At 33.3% G+C, this 21,381-nt stretch overlaps 1 protein-coding gene and 1 non-coding gene across 2 annotated transcripts in view; both read right to left on the bottom strand.

Annotated features, from left to right (window-relative positions):
* Mnat1 (MNAT1 component of CDK activating kinase) overlaps positions 1-21,381 on the bottom strand; it is a 234,022-nt gene that overhangs the window by 27,446 nt on the left and 185,195 nt on the right. The gene's annotated exons all lie outside the window — the stretch shown is intronic.
* Positions 19,460-19,521, bottom strand: LOC124978504 (small nucleolar RNA SNORD43). Its single transcript, XR_007107484.1, has one exon. It is a non-coding gene; the product is annotated as a small nucleolar RNA SNORD43 (small nucleolar RNA).

Genomic DNA, 21,381 nt, shown 5'->3' with positions numbered 1-21,381 from the left:
ACAGCAATATTGTATAACAAGGGTGTTTTAACATTGCTGGAGGACAGTAAGGGCAGTACACTAAGTAAAGTTTAAAAGGAATATAGGTATGTATCTCTTTTTCCGCATAAACTACACCATACCTTAAATTTGCATGTAAGAAGTCTTTTAAATAACAAAAACAATATGTATAATCAAAAACAAATTTCATACAAATATGCCTAAAACACATCTCCTCATTACCACTGTGTTTTCCTCTAAAAGGATACTTTCAGATAGTTGACAAAACATCTTTGGGCATTATGCCAGGAACGTGGAAATTTATACAAGTAAACAGAAAATGGAAAATTAAGAATGATCTTTTAAAACACAGAAAACTGACTATAACTTTTAAATAAATTTATGTTTTAATATTGTAGGTACAAAGGTACATGCATGTAATTGGCAATATTTAAACTCTGATTTGATTGCAAAAGGTTGAAAGAAGTTTGATGATGTGGGTTTTCCCCTAGCTTATTCTCTTTTCTTTCTTTGCTTAAAGGCAATAATTTTAGACTGCAGTGATCCAAAAAGTATGCATGTTCTGCTGTAACCATAATTTGCTGACAAAATATGTGGAATAGAAAGCTCCCAGTTTAACTTATTTCTAATAGTTCTTGATGACTCACATATTTCAGTGACAAAAGAAAAATAAGACACTGATAAGGCAACATTTCAACAGATTAGATCATTAGATTTAACTTTAAAATTTTACTTTCATATTCATTTTCTCATTTGTTCTTCATAAGAACCCAGTGAGGGAGGAAAGGGAGGAGTAAAAGAGAGTATCCTCAATTGACAGAGTATATCACAACTCAGAAATAAATGATCTACCCAAGATACTGTCAATTCTGCTTATCGGCAGAGAGAAAGAGAAATATGAATTCAGAAAGTGATTACAGAATGGTGGTCAAGGAGCCACAAGTAGATTATAAAAGTGAATAAATGGGAGGGAAAATGGGGAGTTACTAATAAATAGGCAAAAAGTTTCAGTTGAACAAGATGAGTAAGTTCAAAAGGTCTGCTGTACAATATTATACCTATAGATAATACTGTATTTTACACTTAAAAACAAAGAGGGTAGATTGCATATTATGTGTTCTTACCACAACGAAATAATTTTTTTTTTTAAAGTGAATCCAGGGCCAGGACCTCAAAAAAAAAATAGTGAAGAAATCTCCAAGTTCCCATCCCTCCAAAGATACATTGAAAAACAAATAAGCAAACTCTAGAAAATAGTTAAAGGTCTACAGAAACCAAAGAGAATGCTGAATCAGGAAAAAGGTAATTTTAAAACAGTAGGAAAGTTTTGTGGCATTCTTGTTTGCCTTTGCTCTGTACCCTCTCCAGCTCAGCAGTCTTGGTTAAGCCATGGTCCCTGGTTCCAGAGAGTAGAGCAGACATTATTAGTAAATTATTCTGTTTGTCTGTTCTAAAGAGTGGGAGAAGAGACTGGGAAAATGAATACATGTTTTTCTCAAGTGGACACAGACCATATGTCAGACCACAAAACAAGTCTCAATAAAATTTAAAGACTAAACTCATACAAAACACACAATGGAATTAAGCTAGAAATCAATAAAAGAAGAAAACTGGAAAACTCATAAATATGTTGAAATTAAACAATACACTCTTAAATAAGTAATGGGTAAAAAAAAGTTAATCACAAGGGAAACTTGAAAACAGAGATGAGTAAAAGAAAAAATAACATTCCAACATATGGGGAAAATTATAGAAGCTAATGACTATACTAAAAATGATCTCAAAATCAATAACCCAATATTATACATTAAGGAATTAGGAAAAAGAAGGGCAAGCCAAACCTAAAGCTAGCAAAAGGAAGGAAAAAATAAAGAGCAAACATGATTGAAATGGGGAATAGAAAACAATAGAATCACTGGAACTAAAAGGTGGTTCTTTGAAAAGATCAACAAAATTGACAAATCTTTCCAGAAGTACAATATGATCTAGCAGTTCTACTCCTCAGTATATGTTCAAAAGAACTTAGTGAAACACAAACCTGTACAGGCATATTTATAGCAGTAGTAGTCACAACAGACAACAGGCATAAATAGTCCAAATGCCAATCAATAAATGAATGGATCAACAAATTATGGTATATTCATACAAAGAAATATTATTTGACAGTGAAAAGAAATAAAGTATGGGTACATGCTATGACACAGATGAACCTCAAAAACATTATGCTACAGGAAAGAATCCAGACATAAACACATATATATTGTATGATTTTATTTATATGAAGTATCCAGAATAGATAAATCCATACAAACAGAGGCAGATTGGTAGTTATCAGTGCTTAAAGCAGAAGAATGGAGAGAAACTAATGAGTGTAGGACTTTACTTTGGAATGATGGAAATGTTTTATTTTGTTTTTAGACAGGTGGTGGTTGCACAACAGTATGAATTTACTAAAAAGTCACTGAATTGCTAACTTAAAGTAGTTACTTCTTGTGTGACATGATTATTTAAAAGAGAAAAACAATGGAAGTACATTTTTATCCCAAATATGTATGGGATTTGGAATCCCTTCAACACATATGAGAATTTAAGATTAGAAATGACATTTTTTTTAAAAGTATCATTATCATGATAAAGAAAAACCTTGAGCTAATGCTGAAAGGATTCATTATCTCAGGGAAAAGCACTGAATAGTGAGACCAAAAAGGGTGGGTAGGGGTTATTGTTATAATTTGGTTAATTCCCAGGTGAAAAGCATGAGTTCATAAAGCTCTAAAGATCTAATGGTAAAAACCACACTAACTCAGATCCTGGATCATGTATTAGTTAGTCTTCCAACTAAAAAAAGATGGCACACTCCACTTAATCTGAAGGAGGTTGGTTTACTAAAGGACTATTTACAGAAGTAAATACATAGAGAACTCAAAGAAGAGTTTAGTGTAACCGAGGGCAGCATCACTGGAATACACACCTGAGGGCTAAAGAAACAAGTGCAAGTGCAGCTCTGAGACCCAAAACAACAGACTCCTTTTATGGAGGGTTGTCTTGAAAAGAAAAGGGACTTTGTGTGAATGACACAGCCAGTATAAGACAACCTGGTGGGGAAATAAATACCCTGTCTCATTCCCCTCCCTGTTTCCTGCTGAGGCTGCCCGCTGCCCATCTCTACTCCAGTTACAACTCCATCTCTACTCCAAACTAAAAGGCACAAGATTCATAGAGTCTATACAACTGAATATGCCAGAATATACAGCAAACAGAGAAATGATCTGTGGAGAAAGGAAACACTCTATTTACTACCTCTTTGGAGAAATAACAAAAGATGGCCTTCATGAAAAGTATTCTCAGGTCGTATGTCCCAGCTACTCAGGAGGCTGAGACAGAAAGATCACAAGTTCAAGACTAGCCAGGGCAATTTAATGAGACCCTGTCTCAAAATAATAATAAAAATTTCTGGGGATGCAGTTCAGTGGTAGAGTACCCCTGTGTTCAATCCCCCCTACAAAAAAAAGAAAAAAAAAAGAAACACAAGCTATTAACTTAGTTTAAAAAGGACAAAGAAAATAATTCTGTTTATTTTGCATAGTGAGCGAATTATAATTTTTAGAAGAAGTATAATCACATGGGTATACATAGGCTCTGAAATTATTGAGCCATACTGCATATAGTATCTTTTTAAAAATATCTGCAGCATTTAAAATAAATTGATTTAAGTAAGATTTATTTCATTTATAGGAGTTGTTTCAGTTCATGGAAGATTAAGAGATATAAATTAGTTTTATTAGGACTCTTGCCATGTTTTAAAGACTCAGACTTCAATTTGCAATTAGGGCTTGGATTAAACTTCTAAGAAACTTGACATTAACAAAAAACAACTGTAGTTGGGAGGTAGCCCATGCTTATAATCCCAGCAACTTGGTAGGCTGAGGTAAGAGGATCACAAGTTCAAGGCCAGCCTTGGCAGTTTAGTGAGATCCTGCCTCAAAATTTTATAAAGGGGCAGGGATGTAGCTCAGGGGAAAATGCCCCTGGGTTCAACCCTCAATAGTGTGTGTGTGGCGGGGTGCTATTTATTTATATAAAATTGCTTGATTCATTAAAAAAATCTATCAAATCTCCTAGAAGTGTAATAATAGATTTATAATTTTAATACATTATATAGTAATTTACACAAAAGGGACCACATAAATTTCTTCCAGTATAACAAAGACAAAACATACTGTATTACTGTACTAACCACTGACATAAAGTAAAATCACAAAGATGAAAACATGCAAATACTAACAAAAAGCTAAATTGCCATATTGTTAATGATAAATATATTAATTTAAAATACAAATTCAAGGCATTCTATTAATAGGAGTAGAGACAGAAGGTACAATCACAAAGGAAAAGTCTTCTAGGATGATTTAATAAACCTATATGTGCCTAGAAAGTAATCCCAAAGTCTAGAAAGAAAAATACATGGGATATCTTTATGTATTTATTTCTTTGTGAGTCAATTTCTGTTGGATAACCAATCACTTATGAAAAATGACTTTTTGTGAGAGCTCTAAAGTAGTAAGGTTTTAAATTTTCAAATTAGTTTAAAGTAGAAAAAAGAAAGAGGGAGGGAGGAGAGAAACGGCCCAGGGGGAGATCTTATATCTCATGGTGTCTCATGGTATTACCTTCTGAACATGTTTGTGGAACTTCCCATAAATGTTCATGGTCAGCCAACTAGTCTCCTTTGGCTTGAGTTTTGTCACCTACACACCCAGGTCCCCTGACATCCGCACAGTGCCATGCTAGCTGTTATCTTTCTACAGGAGTAATTTCATCCTGCCACTTCCCTGGCTTAGCACCCTTTAATTAGTTTCCCATGACTTATGTGTTAAAGTCCAAACTCTTCACAAGACACAGAAAACCCTTAAATCTAGCCCTATTTTTCCAGTCTTATCTCCCAACAGCCTTCCACCACTACCCCTCTAATATTTCATACTCCAGCAAATATTAAGAGCTTGTACTTCCTAAAACACAATCTATTAGGTTAGGCTTCTGAGTCTTTGGGTACGATTCTCTCTACTACAGTATCTTTCTCCTGTTAACCATTCGGCAAACATCTAGTTACCCTTTACACACTTTTCAGTGTGTGTATGTGTGTGTGTGTGTGTGTGTGTGTGCGTGCGTGCCTGTGTGTGTATGTGTATATGTATATGTATGCTTCCTTAATCTGATTCTCATTCTCCCAACAAGACAAACATAATATGCTATTTCTGAATTTTCTTCCACTTTTTACAAAGTTCTATTTCAGTATTTGTCATATTTTAAGGTATCTGTAAAATAAGCTTTTGGTTTAAAAATCCTTATGTCACCTATTTTCTATTTCTATTCTAACTCAAAATTTTTAAGGCTTGCTACAACTATGAAACAAATGAGTAAAACAAGAGAAAAAGAGGTCATAAAAATAAATAGTTTTAAGACTGGATACAATGAAAACAATCCCAGAGTGGCATATTTGTTAAATACATGACAATATATTTTGATAAAAATATGAAATAGAGATATATATTCTAACAAAAAGTAAATATGAATGTTTTTTACATAAATGATTTATTATACTTGCAAATAAATAAGATACCTAGGAAATATACATGCTTTCTAATATACTCTACTTTTCTATTAATTTTACAGATGAACATTTAAAGCATACCTTTCTGATACAAAGGAACCCTTTTACTAATCTATTTCAAGTGAGGTCAAGCATAATTAAAAGATGATTTATTACATTTAATCTTTTTTCTAAGTAACACTTACATTTAATCTTTTTTCTAAGTAACACTTTAAAAGCATGTTAAAGCTTATAAATATAAAATATTAAAATTTTTCTGTAATACGCAATAAGAAAATAATCCTCAATGCTTTTTAAAATGTCTGCATCAGAAGCAGGAGATTTTCAAAATCTACAGTCAGCAGACTTCTCACACAATTCAATTAGTAATGTAAAATTAATTCTTAAGATTTCTAAAATCATTTCTAAAAAAAAAAAATATGTCAAAGTAAATCATTTCTTTATCCAGAAATTACTGCCTTAGGGCACCTGGCTGATCATTCGTCATTTTCTTCAGGATAAGAGCCAATTAACTATATACTTTCTTAACACTATAAAACAGGAAACATTCTGCCTCCTTCAAAAGTTAATACATTCTGCTTTACTCAAATTACTACATCCAAATCACCAGATGTATTAAATAATGAGTTAATCACGGAAATGCCAGCAACAACTGTAAGGAAGCATTTTAATACACTTGCATAGCTCCTCCAATAGCAAGACACTGCAAATTCTGTATGGAAAACATAAGAATTCATTCTATGTGTACAACTTGTATGGGTAACATTTTAGAATTCTATAACACTGCAACCACATTTAGTCCATGACTAAATCATGCTTAGTTTATAACTAACCCTGGAATTTTCACTAAGAAGACATAGTTCCACATAGCCTTAGCCTTATTTAAAATGTTTCCCCTACCCTCTGACATAATTTGAAAATTTAAAAAGTATATTCAAAATATATATATATATCTTAAATTAGAAATGGATGCCCTAGCACTCAGTAACATGAAAGGCAAATGTAATGAATTTATTTGCTTTGTATAATTTTATACTTCTTATCATCTATAGCTATATAATTTTATATCTCTGGTAGAAATGCTTAGAAATAAAAAGATAAAGTAAGTGAAAACTTCCATCTCTCCCCACCCCCTACTTCCTAAAAGTATAATTGACCTTAAAGATAGGATAGGAAAAACAAAAACAGTTGAAACATTAGCCTGAAGATGACATATTAACCCTTTTGCCTCTAAACCATATGACCTTTGCTGCAGTTTCCACACCTGTAAAATGGATGACAATCTGTTTCTTTTCCAGATTTGGAGTTAAGAACTAATGAAATGACACTTTAAGATTATGAAGTGCTTCAAATTTTATGACTATGATAACATTAATGAAAGCACATTTGCTCAATTAATTTACAATTTAAGAAATTAAGAAATTTGACTCAAAGATCTATGGGGGTTAAGTTTGAGAGGTGAATAATTTATTCAACATGTATCAAAAGAACCACACTTGTTGATTTTAAAGCACATATATTTTTTAATTCAATTAACAAACATTTATGTAAAAGTTAAAAAACAAAATAACTGAAAGAGACTATCAATGGGTTAAAAATGTACCTATGAATATGGTGAATTAAGACTTAACTCTACAGGTAACTACACTTTGTCAATTAGAATAGGCTTGGTTTTGCAGTAATGAATAATTTCAAAATTTCAGTGGCTTACCTAACAGAATTTATTTCTTGCCCATCCTCATGATAGGACTGATATAAGTCAGGATGGAAGCAATATTCATTATAGTCATTCAGAGACCCAAGCTGATAGAGATTCTACTGACTACTTCGATCATCATCATTGAAAAGGAAATGAGAACGCAGAGAATCTTACTCCACAATAATTTTGGCTCCAAAAATCTCAAATTTCAGTGGCTAAAGTAATACATGTGGCTACCTTCAAAAGGGACAGAAAAAAGGAATCCTGTATGTGTCCAAACAGAATGTTCTTAAGTTACCCTGTGGTTTTCAGATAACAAATAGTACTTAAAAAAAAAGTTCTGATGTGTCTTCTGTTTTTGCTTTTGCTATGTATCCTATTGAACTATAATTCCAATTTAAAATACATGCTACTTACTTGCCATTTACTGTCGAAAAGAAAAAGCTATGTCCCTGCTTTTTATTTTTTTATGAAATGAATAATTAGTTCTTATGTTCAAGTCTTAAAACATTATTAGTTTAAAAAAAATCATCTTGGCCTTTTTTTGCAGATAGTTCTTGAACAGTACATTTGAAGAAAGCATTTCTCAATTTCAAAGTTTTGCTCCAAGGCTTTGTAATATTCATTTTTATTCTAAAAAGATTAAAATTCAGAATACACGGTAGAGAAAGAGTATATTTAAGCGGAACCCACTGTCTATGATAAAGTGTAAAACTTGTTATTTCGAATAGTAGAAATTAAAGAAGTCATAAACATAATCCCTGGATTATATGAATTTTTTAAAAAAAATCAGAGGTTTCTTATCTAATTTGCTATATTAGCCACTTTTGTTAACTATAATGACAGGCCCAAGGCAGCTAACTGTATAAAGAAAAAAGGTTTATTTACTTCAGAGTTTTTGAGGTACAAGATCATGGTATCTATATCAGCTCATTTCTGGTAAGGACTTCATAATAAGTGGTGGTTGGCAATGCAGGAGCACATCTTTGGGGAAAGGTGACACCTCAACCAGGAAGCAGAAAGAACCAGATGGGGCCAAACTCAGACTTTTATAATAACCCTTTTGGGAGAACTACCAAGGAGTACCATGAGAACCTTCTTTCAATGGTATGCCTCCAATAACCTAAGGACCTACCACTAGGCCTAATTTCCCAAAGGTTCTATACTACCTCTCAACAGTGCCAACCTGGGGGACCAAGACTTTAATCACAACATATTCAAATGATACCATTTAAATAGTGATTATGGTTAAAAATCACTACCAAAAACCCATTCCTGCATCTCATTTATAACCACATTATGGGTCTGGTATTAAGATTTTGAAAAACTTTATTATTATTACTGTAATATAAGTGAGTTAAAATGAAAAGATGAATATTAAATACTGATAATCAGGACTACAAATTTCAGGAACAAGTGACAACTACAATATTTGGTACTAGAAATTAATGACCACTCAGAGTTCAAAACAGCAATCACAGGGAAGTACTTAATCATAAAGTTGAATAATGATCTGATATATATAAATATATAATGAAGTTAGAAATAAAGAATGAATATCATGAAGTTTCAGTTGAGATTATCTTCTGGGGAAAAAAACATCAATATTTAGCCATGTTCCTTATCTCTATATGTGTAGAAGGATTGCTAATAAAGAAGCAAAACTTCTATAACCATCCATAAAGATGCTTTGCTGTTACCATAGTTGCTGTCTACAGAGACCCTCCTCCCCTGATGCCTTAACCACTGACTTTATAAAAAGAACTGGGGTCTTCTCTGTTCCCTTAATGACTTGATAAAAACTTTCCAACATTAATGTGAGGAGAAGAATAAACAGGTCAAAATTATTTGGCTTATTCTTTTCTTTACATCTAAGAAGACTGAAACATAGGATGTACTTAATGTTTTATAATAATGTGGATAGAAAACTTTGCTGCAAAAGCTCTTTGAATGTGAATTTGAGAAACTTTTGTACTTAATTTAACAAATATGGTAAAAAAGTAAATTTTAATCTCCAAAATAAATTGTAATGGATATAAAATGGTCAATTTTTAATTACAATTTTATCAATTTTTTATTATTAAAAACGATTCTTAAAATTTGATTTAATACAAATCATTAACCAAAAAAAAAAAAACAGAAACTCTTAAGCATATCAAACCAAGCAAAGAAAATTTTATTATTTTGATAGTTGTTCCTGATTGTCTTAGCCAATGCCAATAGAAAAACAAATATCAGTACTATAGTAGAACTGTAGGACTACTACTTAAATAGAACTATTTTAAGTAAAAACTAAAAGAGTCCAAGCTTTTCTTTAAAAAAGAATAAAAAAAAGGGTGAGGAATAACACTAGGCCCTGTTTCCTATGACTCTGCAATTGGTGAGGTCAACATGAGATTTTGGCCTTAGACATAAAGCTTACAGATCTTCACCAAGTTAGCATTTGGCTGCTGGGCACTGCTTAAAGATAAGATGAGAAAAGTCCACAATAACAAGTTTTTCTATTGTAGGACTACTGGAATAAGAATAGGAATAGGAAACAATTGAGGAACGAAGAGAGATGTGATTTTCTGGCTGACTTCTTTATGAAAAACAACTTGATAATCATTTCAAGCACAAAGGCCATTTCAACTGAGTCTGTGCCCCTTAAAGTATTTTCATCAGATTAAAAAATTTTTACCGGTGTGTGGAAAAGAAGATTTGAACCAACACCTCCTGCCTTTGAATACAAGGGCACATTTCATTTACTGACTTTGACAGTATTATGCCTATTCTAAGTTAATCAAAGAAACAATTAAATAATATGGGTAATATTATCCCTTAGCAGAATCAATTTTCTAACAATGCAAATCTTTAAGGAGAACAAAGTTTTATTTCATCATTCTAGTTACAAAATACAACTTTACATTTTAAACTACTTTGCTGAAAACATCTTAGTAGTATTGAGCATTCATTAATACAATTTCATAAATCAAACGGACTAAAAATAAAGGGGAAAATGGACAAGCCAGAGAAATATTTTCAGATAAGGAACAAAGCAGTTACACAACTGAATGAACTTTTGACTTGTTAAATTCATCACTGTTCTATAAACACATAGAAAATAATCATTAAATACTATTTTAAAAATATGAGAACTAAAACTACATACTATTCAAGTAATTGGGATACTTTTAAAACAAAGGCATTCCCTGGAAGCATTAAGAAATAATTTAAATATTAACACTAGGTGGCAGAAGATTATGTCATGCTCTTAACAATATAATTTCAAATTTCTCAACAGAAATAATAAATTACTAAAGTCTAAAACTCATTCTAAAAAAAAACTTTTAAAATACATCTTCTCCAAACTATTATTAATTTTGAAACTTTTTTAAGTTTAATAATATTTTAGAGATAAATGAGAAAAAGTAAGGAAGAATTTAATTTTAAAAGCCTGTACTTTTAATATCTCATAATATGTCTATCTGGTCACTGAATTCAGATGAATTCTAAGAAAGTTTGATGGTAGACTTTTCTCCTACACTGACTTCCAAATCTAATACTGCATCTTACATACTACAGTCTGAAAATAGCAATATCTGTGAGGGTCAATCTATGTATATAGAATATACTACTTTCTTATTTCTTCTCCTACCTTGTTTGGTCCAGGGCCAAGGGGCCTGCAAGGTTTACCACTCCACCACTGCCATGTCTGGTAGTCTCATTCTAGAGATCTATTGTCAGGGTACTTGCAGGTCTGGTTGCACCTGAGGCCTTCCTGCTGGGTGTGCTAGTGGTCACCATCTTGCTGCCTCTTTACAGGGTTACTCCTTTGTGTGACTGCACCTCTGGTGATCTCTCTGCAAGTTGGACTGGCACTGAGATCTTGGGACTGCAGCAAGGCAGAGCTTAGGGAATCTGCAGCCCAGATTTGTCAGATTGCAGCTGGGTTTGTGTGGGCCAGTCTGGGCCTGGCAAGACTGTGGATAGCCAGACACTGAGGGAATTTCCCTGGGGGTAGCACAGGTTGGAGAAACTGCAGAGAATCGGGCTCCCTCCAGCTCAGTGAATTCTGATGTGCTTAGGGACTGAAGGGGCTGGTTAAAATCAGTGGGAAGACTAGAAGAGGATGTGAAGGCATTTTGCTATCAGCTCGCCCAGTCAACTGCTTCAGCACCCACCGGACTGAAGCTACTATAGAATTTCATACAACCCTACATAGTGGCAGAGAAGGGAAATTGAGAAACTTTTGAAAGTCAACAGAAATATTTGTACAAATTTCCATTTAGACATCTGCCTGCCCCCAACATGTCTACCATCTTTGAAACCAAATATTTTTCATGCAAAAATTTATTGAGGTATGGGATGTCTGAATAGGATATTAGAGTTCTCTTGTGTATTCTTATATTTAACTTTTTTAAAAAATCTGTATATATTTTATCTCTCACTTCTCTGTCTCCCTGGATTTTCTTTCTTACTTCTCCAATGCTAAGAGCCAACCTCTATTAATTCCTCCTTCACTCTTACTATAAATTTTTACCTGTATCTTCACTACTCCTTCATAAACATCACGTCCTTCATTACTTCTGTTTGCTCTTTGTCTATCATTTGAAACGGTAAGGCCTCTTAGCAAACTTACTGTTTATATTGTAGATAATCTTGAAAGCACTCTTTATGTTTACTGTGACATAACTGTAGATGTCTTAATAGGAGCTATTTAGTTTAAGGCTGTATATTGTTTGTATTGGGTGCTGTTAATATTGGTCTCCCCTTAAAGGTGAGGTACTAGACGCCTCAGGGACACTTTAAGACTACAGTATGAAACTGTACTGCCTTAGATCCATACTGCTAGGTGGGAAGACACACACAAACAACACGAAAAAACAAGGGAAAAAGTGCCTCAAACAAACCAAGATGCTCCAACAAAGAATCCATAGACAACACAGTAGAAGAAATATCATAGAAGGAGTTTAGAAGGTACATTGTTAAACTGATCTTAGAAATAAAGGATGGTATCACAGAAAAAAAATAGAAGAAGTGAAAGATCACTTCAATAAAGAGGCAGAGATTATAAAAAAAAGGAATCAAGAAGAAATCCTCGAAATGAAGGAAACACAAAACCAAATTAAAAATTCAATGGAAAGTATCACCAACAGACTTGACCACTTGGAAGACAGAATCTCAGGGAATGAAGAAAAATATATAGTCTTGAAAAAAAAAATGACTGTGCAGAGAAGATGGTAGGAAACCATGAACAGAACTTCTAAGAATTATGGAATAACATAACAAGACCAAATTTAAGATTTATCAGAATAAACAAAAGCATGGAGATACAACCCAAAGAAAAGGACAATCTTTTCAATGACATATATCAAAAAGTTTCCCACTAAAGAATGAGGGCTGGGGTTGTGGCTCATTGGCAGAGTGCTTGGCTACCACGTGTTAGGCAAGGGGTTTGATTCTCTGCACCACATAAAAATAAATTAATAAAATAAAGGTATTGTGTTCAACTACAACTGAAAAAAAAAAGAATGAAACAGAAAATCAACTACAAGAGAACCCTAAATGTACAAAATTACAGCAGACCCACACCAAGGATTAACATTCAGATTAAGGATAGAATTTTAAAGACTGTGAGAGAAAAATATCAAATTATGTACAGGGGGGAAAATACAGATCTCAGCTGATTTCTCAACCCAGACCCTTAACACCAGGAGGTCCTGGAATAATATATATCAAGCTCTGAAAGAAAACAGATGCCAACCAAGAATTTTTATGTCCTTCAAAACTAAGCTTAAAAAAAAAAAAACTAAGCTTCAGTTTTATGTTTTTTTTTTTGTTGTTGTTGTTGGGGGGGTTGCCAGGCATTGAACTCAGGGGCACTTGACCACTGAGCCACATCCCCAGCCCTATTTTGGATTTTATTTAGACAGGGTCCCACTGAGTTGCTTAGCACCTCACTTTTGCTGAGGCTGGCTTTGAACTCTTGATCCTCCTACCTCAGCCTCTTGAGCTGCTGGGATTACAGGAGTCGTCACCTCACTTGGTGTTAAGCTTCAGATTTGAAGATGAAAACAATCTAAATGCCCTTCGACAGATGAATGGATAAAGAAAATGTGGTATATATACACAATGGAATATTTCTCAGCCTTAAAGAATGAAATTATGGCATTTGCAGGTAAATGGATGGAGTTGGAGAATGTTGATGCTAAGTGAAATAAGCAAAACCCCAAAAAATCAAAGGCCGAATGTTTTCTCTGCTAAGTGGATACTGATCCATAATGGGGGGGGGACTTTGGATTGGGTCAAGGGGGATGAGGGGAGGGAAGGGGGTGTGATGGTGGAATGAACATTATTACCCTATACACATGTATGATTACACCACCCGTGTGACTCTGTACCATGTATAGCCAGAGGAACAAGAAGATGTGCTCCATTTGTGCACAATGTATCAAAATGCGTTCTGCTGTCATGTATAACTAATTAGAATGAATTTTTAAAAATCACTTCAGTTCTGCTATCTATTCTTGATCACCTAGTACATATGTTCAACTAAAAAATTAAGTAAAAATATAATCAAACTGAACAGAGTTGTAAACTACATAAAAAATAACTTTAGGGTGTTTGTTTACTAGGTCTTGTTTTTGCTTTGCTTCCCCTCTTCCATGCTATAACATACACAAAGGGACTTATGAATTATCAAGCGGGTAGCAATTACAGTAGAGTAAAATCAAATAAATTTCAATCTCCTTTCTAGATTCTTTCATTAAGATAATTAATGCTTGAAATCTCTTATCAAACTATATGAATATGAACTTAGTAGATTAGCAAATAAAGCAGATTACAGCATGCCTCCTTTAATCTGATTAAGTTTTTTTTCTTGAATTACTATTTTCTTGACCTTTCTTGCTTGTGTCTAAAATTCTTACCTTAATCAAAGAATTTAATAGTATGCTTCATATTTTTGTTACTGCCTCTGGAAACACTGATTTATTACACTATGAGAGCTTTAAAAAACACAATTCTTTGGGTTGCCAATTTTTTTATATCTAAAGAGAATGTTGAAAAAGATGATCACTCAAGTTTCAAATTCCTTCTTTGGGCAAAATTCTGTGCTTCATTGTTTGATTCACTATACTCTCTAGATCTTTTACTAAGCAACATGTAATAAACACAAGAAAACTTTATATCTAAATTATAAAACAGGGATAATAAAAACTGAATGGCATTCATAAGATTGTAAGGATCCCAATGACTACTGAAGAAAGTACAATCTAATTCTAATCTTCCCTTTCAACTCTATCTTCCATTATTTCTGTTTATATAAGAAACTACACTCAAACTTCAATACTCATTATTGGCCCTCTTATCCCTTAATGTTTTCCCCTAAATCCTAAATGGCTCATGCCCTATAACAAGGTCATTCTTCATTTTTTGCATGTGAAAATCCTATCTATGCTTAGCTGAAATTTCTGGGGGGAAAAAAACTAAGTTTTCTTGGACCTTACCTTCAAAATGGAAAGAATATATATTTTGGAGTTAGTTCTGTATTTAAATCCATTTTCAAACCGCCATGATTTTAGAAAGTTCTTGAGCCTCTTTTTGTTCTGTCTCTTGTCTGTAAAATCATACCCCTAGGGTCACAGTTAAATGAACTAATGTAACGTAAATGCTTACCACAGATTCCGGCAAAGAGTAGAAACTTAATATCCCATGTTAAACAGTTTGGACTGTATATCCTCAATATTAGTTCTCCTTTTCCCTTGACACCAATGAACCCCAATAGTGCGCTATAACTCCTTACCTGTTGTTATGATTTGATCTCGAATATCCCCCAAAGACTCATATATTAAAGGCTTAGTCACCAATGCAGTAGTGTTCAGAGGTGAGGGCTTCAGGATCATGAGGGCTCTGACCTCAACAGCTGATTAATCCACTGATGGATTATTGGGAAGTGATATAAAGTGTAGAAGATGGGACCTCATGGAAGGGAGTGAATCCTTGGGGGTATGCCCTGGGGGACTGTATCTTGCCCCTGATCCCTTGCTCTCTCTCTCTGTCTCTGCTTCCTGTCAGCCACGAGTTGAGCAGCTCTCTTCTGCTGTGCCTTTCTGTCATAAAGTTCTATCTTACCTCACTCCCAAAGCAATGGAGACAGCTGACCATAGACTGAAATCATGAACTAAAATAAATCTTTCCTCCTTTATGTTGTTTTTCTCAGCTATTTGTCATAATGACCAAAGCTGACAAACATACCTAGAGTTCTATTCACATTCTACTTTACCTTATATATAGTCACTTATTTATATGAATGGTCTATAAGAGTCTGAGAACAGAAGCCAAGTCTAATATAGTCTTTAATTTTCCACAAAGTCAAATATATTATGTGCTCATGATGCCCTCATAATATTGTTAAATGAATTTAAAATACAGTAAAATAAGAGGAGACACTACCTCTTATTAAAGGAATAATAGCAACACATCTGGAAGTTAAAATCATTTCCACTCTTTCAACTAATGGAAAATAAGTAAATATCCACGTGAGTCAGAATGCCAACTTTTATCAATGCCATATCTAAGTACATTCTTGTTCTTTAAAGTATTTCAATATCGATTATAACACTATGAGGAAAGAGAATAAAGGGGAAAGAGGAGAGGAGAAAAGAAGGGAGTGTAAAGGAAGGAAAGGAAGGGGAGGAAGATAGACAATTTCCTAGAGAGTGACCATTCTCTATACAACACAATTTCTCTCTTTAGGACAATTTTATTTTTTACTACATATAATTGTCATAATTAACAATAATTTTAAAAGGACAGCACAATTATATAGATAACTTCTGAAGTTCATTTAAAATATTCTAAATTCATTTAAAACCTCTCCTAGAGAGATTAACCTATTTATGACATGCTATACAGCCAATATGTGGTGGAATGAGTTTTAGAACCTAAGTATGCCAACTCCTCTGCTTCTCCTTCATTTATGTCTTAATTTTCTAACCATTTAAATCCAATATGGAAAAATAAATAAGCATAAACATGAATAGATTAAGGTACATAAAATTCATTTCACCAGAATTCCTATTAGGAGAAGGAACTTCTATATAGATGGTCTCTGACTTACAATGTTTCAGTTCAAAATTTCTCAACTTTATAATGCTGTGATAGTAATACACACTCAATGAAAAGTGTACTTCAAATTTTGAAACTTATCTTTCCAAAGGCTATTGATAAGAGGTATAATACTGTCCTTTGATGCTGGCTGTGGCAGCAAGCAGCAGTTTCCAGTCAGCCACATCATCAGAAGGGTATATAATACTTCACAGTGTGTTGTGAAGTAACACTGTGTTGCTAGCATTTTCAAGATACAGGTACTTTATAAGTTACATAAGATATTCAAGACTTTATTATAATACAGGCTTTGTATCGGATGGTTTTGTCCAACTGTAGGCAAATCTAAGTTCTAAGCAAATTTAAGACTAGGTTATGCTATCATATTTGGTAGGCTTAATATATTAAATACATTTTCCAAATACAATATTAACCCAACTTATGGTGGGTTTATTAGGATGTAACCCAATGATAAATCAAAAAGGATCTTTATTTGTACTCCACATTAGATTGGAAGAAAACCTTTGATAACTGGAGACAATGCCTTTCCCAAAAGCCCGTAAATGTGGAAGAAATTACTCTCCATGAGGCAAAGCAGAAGGAATTTCTTTATGTTTCAGAAAGAGAAAAAAGAAAAACGGACAGGTGAAGAAGTGGTAAAATGAGCAGTGACATGATTATAGGTACAGAGAGGTGATATCTTTCCTTGTAACCCTTAAATCTTCAAGAAAATATACTGGCAGAACTTCTCAGGAATCCAATTACCAGAACTAGAACAGGGAGATAAACAAGAGAAAGCAACTAAAATTGTCATTAAATAAATAATGTGTTTTAAATCCACATTATGCCTTAAATTCTTTCCCTTGGTTTGGTTAAGTGTGTAGATAAAATTATTGGGACCAAACTTATAACCCACTATTTTGTTCACCTCAAAACATTAGTCTACTCAAAAAAAACAAAAATTAAAACAACAAAATGCCATAATTGTAAGGAAGAATTTAAGCAAATTTAAGGTAGGCTAGGCTGAACTATATACAACCATTTATCATTAGGTTGATACACCTAAATGACTAAATTAAGAAGACAGGGAAAGGGAGGGAGGGAGGGGGAGGAAGAGGGAAGGGGAGAGAAAAGAGGCAGGAAATCTATGTACCTATATACTTAAATTCAATATAATACAAACAGATTCTAAGGGATTAGACTTTTCATATTGTACTTCCATATTCTACCAGTAAATATCTGGGCCTCATATATATTATCTCATTCGGTACGCAAAGAACCCTATCAAATAGGTTTTGTCATTACATCCATTTTATAAAGGAGGAAATAAAGAAACAAAACGGTTAAGCAACCTGCTCAGGATTATAAATCAAACAAGGACATATCAGGATTTGAACCCAGGTAATATAATTCCAAATATACTTCTCTAAACTTCTTGTAAAGTTTCTTTTTTGGGGGGGCAGGGAGCAGTGCTGGGAATTAAACCCAGGGCCCCCACATGATAGGCAAATGCTCTACCACTGAGATACATCCCAAGCCCTTCCTAACTTCTATACTGTACTACAACTTACTATTTACAGAGTGATTTATGTATCTTCAAAGTTTTGTTTTTAAGATTAATGTTACATTTGCTAAATCAAATTACCTGAAAATATTTAGATTATAACACAGAACATGAAATTATGCCATAACAAGATTATTTGCTATTTGGAAATAAGCAAGACCTCTGACACATGGTTTTAAAGATGACTAATAATAGAGCACAGGATGAGAAATAGTTAAACAACTATATGGTCACTGTCATGTTTAACTGTCTTTGGGAATTACTGTCTATAATGCAGAATAAAATTTTTAAGTAACATTAGCAATATATACATATATTTAATCCCTTAAAAGTAATAGTTTAAAGCATAAACTAAATGCATCTAACACTTAAAGAATGAAAAGTAAAAAACAAATTGCTGAAATATCTATGTACTCTGTGATATTTCTTTGTATTATATTATTATTCAACCATGTCTATAATGAAAAGGGGAAAAACTAAATTTTCTTAAAATGGTAATTTCTTTTTGTAAATGAAATAAAATGCTATACTAAGTGAAATTATAGTTCTGGGATGAAAGCCAATTTATAAGGAATCAATACTGAACACCTATGGTATAATTTAAGGTTGCTATAGTTCTACAAGGAAAAAGAAAAACTAAATATTATTCTCTAAAAATGTGGGGCTTTATTAAAAATGAAACACATTTTAAGAAATATGAATGAATAAAATAACTAATTTGTCAGTCTAAATTTAGACAGTACTACATAAAAAAAGATAACAGAACTTTAATAAAATGAGAGAAATCATTTCCAAAAAAGTTAAGTGGTAATAAATTCCTGATGTTTGGGGGTGGCAAAGTATTAATACAAAAAAGAACATTCTTTGATGCATTTGGTAACTTCTTATTATCCATCTGCAACTGGAATCAATGTCATGGCAATTTGAAAGTATCTGTCTTTTATAAAGCTATAAAGCAGTTAACAAATGAAAAATACAGTGGAGCCCATGAAATAAAAAGGATTCTGTCTCTTTTTTTCTACGTGACATTCTCTTTCAAATAAATTACGGAAAATAAAACAGTTAAGTAAAAAGAATGCCAATTAATAAAATCAATGTGATCATCAGAAAAGTAACATTATTATGATTACTAGAGGTCCAACACTACTCATTACAAAAATAAGAAGCTGTAATTTTAAACAATGAAGGAAGCTTATATGGATGGAAATACAGCAAATGATTGAAAGGGATTATTGCATACATAAACATAATAGCGGCTGGCTCTAGTCACCCAGTCCTTATGGTAGTAAGACTTCACAAATAATGAAAACAGAGGTAGAAAAGTAAAGGGTAACAGGGAATGTCAATCTGGTAAAATAAAATACTTTATGCCACTGACTGGATATTTTACAAAAATGATACATTTATATCAAATATATACAAATAGAATAATAATAGAATATAAACAAATAGAATAATAATAACCAACTAAGATAGTTCTTTTTTTTTATTTTCCCAAATCAGAGTATAACAATCAGCACAGTCTTTGTCTGCCCATCGATAAGTTCATCACCTTTGCAAAGGCCATCTTTGAAAGAGCTTTTGCCTTCCTCAGATAGATCACCAACTATAAAATCAAGAACAAGGTAAAGAAAACAGCAAAAAAGAAAAACTTCCTAACACTTCCTTTCTAGATAGGAAAGTAAAAGGAACTTGTACAAAGCAAAAATAAAGACATTTTACAGGGGGAGGGGACTTGATAATTACTGTAAAATTGATGAAAAGGAATATTCTTATAATATGAAGTTTGGAGTAGAGAAAAATTAGTACAAAGTATTAATTCTAGATAGCAAATAATTAAGTACAAAAATCCAATGAACAAATAACATGATTAATATCCAAATGACCGAATAAAAAATGTTAATAGTTGGCTGAGTATGTAAGGGAGTATATAATAATTCACCATTGTTTAGAAAAACTGACTTTGGGGATATTTAACAAATTTTTTATCTTGACTACTAAGCAATTCTTGGCATGTCACAACACCATAGGTAAAATATTTAAAAATATGTACACAAACACTTTAAAATTCAAAAGTAAGTCATGAATATTAATGGTTTTAACATATTGAATGTGCAATTCAGGTCTAAAATACATATCTACAGGCAGATTTTTAAATAAAGGACATTCAGTAAAAAGTAGGAAAAATATTATGAATAAACAAATTTTAAGATACACCCCGTGCTGTGAATGGGCTTTGTTACAGCATAATCTTTTTCAGTCTACCTATTTTGGTCCAGTCCAGCAGCTGTGGCAAGTGGCAGTGGTGAATCAGAAGGAAACGGCAGCTGTACATACTCTTTGGCAGCAGAATAAATGAAGTACTTGTCCCCACTGGCTTCTCTCCCTGGGCCTCCCTTGACACAGTAGGCAATAAGAGTGAGCACTGAGAAAGCGAGCCTAAGCAGCTGCCTGTTCATTCGGATGCTTGTTGCAGCTCTCTCACAGAGACTTACGTCTAAGTGGCACAGTTTGCAAGCCAGGCAAAATTCTGAAGGAAGTCCAATCTCTACCAAAGGCATCCTAGAGCCATCCAGACACTCAAAGACAGAAGCCTTGGCATTTTCCTAGATTATTCCTCTACCTGAAGTCAGCTGCCAAGTACTATTAATTGGATCCTTTAAATGACTCATGAATTCATTCTCTCAGTCCCATGCTCACTGCTTATATCTCTCTTGTTTTGACTACTTTAAAATTTCAGGCTCTCAGATACATCTTCCACATTTCTGCCTTCAACAATATCTTTCTAAAATATGAACCTGAATATATTACCTACTTAAACTTCTTTAACTCTTGGCAAAGTGTATGTTCCAGAGTCCAGTCATAGAAATAGCAGTGGTTTTTCAAACTTGATTTAGGACCCAAAGAAATAAAAAAGGGTGAAAAGGGTTTCATACAAAATATGGCAAGTAAGACTATTCATGATACAATCCTATTTTATGTCACTTTCTTCTAATAAATTCTGTGCTCTAGTCAGATCGAACTATGTACATACCCCTGAATGGCACCATGTACTTTCAAATCTCTGAATCTTTCTCCCCTGATGAATGGTCTATGCAAGCTTACTTAACTTTAAAAATGGAGCTGAAATGACAATGTCTCTATGATGCCTTTCTTGACCCTTGGTATTCTTGTTTACATGAGAGTCTCCCTCCTCTTCAAAGTTATCAGCTCTTGAGAAAGGAACCATTATCAACTAGTCTTCGTAATTCTAACACCTAAGCCTGACTACACTTAATATACTTCAGAAGAAAGAAGAATCTTGACACTATCATACCTCTCTATGCTATACTGCTTAAAAACTCTTCAGTTAAAAAGTCTTTTCAGGATCATCTGTGTCTTTAAGATATTGCAGAGTGAGGTAAGATGGGGTGGGGT

The sequence above is a fragment of the Sciurus carolinensis genome, chromosome 2 (genome assembly GCF_902686445.1).
Source record: "Sciurus carolinensis chromosome 2, mSciCar1.2, whole genome shotgun sequence".
In the NCBI taxonomy this organism is placed as follows: domain Eukaryota; kingdom Metazoa; phylum Chordata; class Mammalia; order Rodentia; family Sciuridae; genus Sciurus; species Sciurus carolinensis.
The sequence above is the reverse complement of the archived record's forward strand: the minus strand, read 5'-3'. Positions and strand labels throughout refer to the sequence as shown.